Genomic DNA, 1,492 nt, shown 5'->3' with positions numbered 1-1,492 from the left:
GGCACTTTCAAGCTTAAGAACACACACACAAGCTTATAATGGGTTTTTGCTCTCTTAAGGTTTCACTCACTGAAGTATGGTGGCTGGGGTAAAGGCCTTATCATTCCTTTTATATTGCACAAGCCACAATTAGGGTTTACATCTGGGCCCGCTACGCCCAGCGTAACCCTGGGTACGCCCAGTGTACCTAGGTGAGTCTGCATCCAATGCAAGCGCATGAGTACGCGCAATGTACTCTTCAGTATGCCTAACGTACTCAATGGCCATATTTTTCCTTTAGGGGCTAAAGTTGACAACTTGGAAAGGAAGAAGGGTTAAATAGATATACCTGAATTTTGGGATGTTACAATTCTCCCCTACTAGAACCAGACTTCGCCCTCGAAGTCTCATGCCGAAAACAACTCCGGATGCTGCTCCCGCATCTCTGACTCCAGCTCCCAAGTCAGCTCGGACCCTCTCCGATGTTTCCACCGGACCTGAACCAGGGGCACCTCCTTGTTCCTCAGAACCTTGGTCTTTCGATCCATAATTGTGATTGGCCTCTCAACATGATTCACGCTCACATCTACCTGAATTTCCTCTAGCGGTACAACTGGCGTCTCGTCGGCAATACACTTCCTCAACTGAGACACGTGGAAGGTATCATGTATCTAGCTCAACTCCGCAAGTAGCTCCAAACGGTATGCTACCCTGCCCACCCTAGCGGTCACCCTGAAAGGACCAATGTACCGGGGTCCCAGCTTGCTCCTCTTCTGGAATCGGATCACTCCCTTCCAAGGAGATACCTTCAGGAGTACGAAGTTTCCCACCCGGAACTTGAGCTCGGACCGTCGCCTATCCGCATAACTCTTCTGGCGACTCTGAGCTGTTAGCAACCTCTGTCTGACCTGTTGTATCTACTCTATCATCTGAAGCACTATCTCAGTGCTTCCCATCACTCGCTGCCCTACCTCTCCCCAGCAGATGGGAGTCCGACACCTCCTCCCATACAACAACTCGAAAGGAGGCATACCAATGCTCGAATGGTGGCTGTTGTTATAGGAAAACTCAGCCAACGGCAAATACATGTCCCAACTTCCTCCGAAGTCCAACACACATGCTCGAAGCATGTCCTCAAGCGTTTGAATCGTCCGCTCACTCTATCCGTCCGTCTGTGGGTGGTAAGCGGTACTGAAATGCAGCCTCGTGCCCAACTCCTCATGGAACTTATTCCAGAACCTGGAAGTGACACATACATCTTGATCTAACACAATCGAGATCGGTACTCCATGCCGCGATACCACCTCCCTCACATACAACTCTGCCAGTCTCTCTGCAGAAGAGCTCTCACTGATAGCAGGGAAGTGAGCGCTCTTCGTCAGTCGGTCGACGATCACCCTAATTGCATCAATACCCCTCGCGGTCCTTGACAATTTGGTGATAAAGTCCGTAGAAATATGTTCCCACTTCCACTGCGGAACCTCAAGTGGCTGCAACTTGTCGTGCGGAGGCT

Source organism: Lactuca sativa, chromosome 4 (assembly GCF_002870075.4).
Source record: "Lactuca sativa cultivar Salinas chromosome 4, Lsat_Salinas_v11, whole genome shotgun sequence".
Taxonomy (NCBI): Eukaryota; Viridiplantae; Streptophyta; class Magnoliopsida; order Asterales; family Asteraceae; genus Lactuca; species Lactuca sativa.
The sequence above is the reverse complement of the archived record's forward strand: the minus strand, read 5'-3'. Positions refer to the sequence as shown.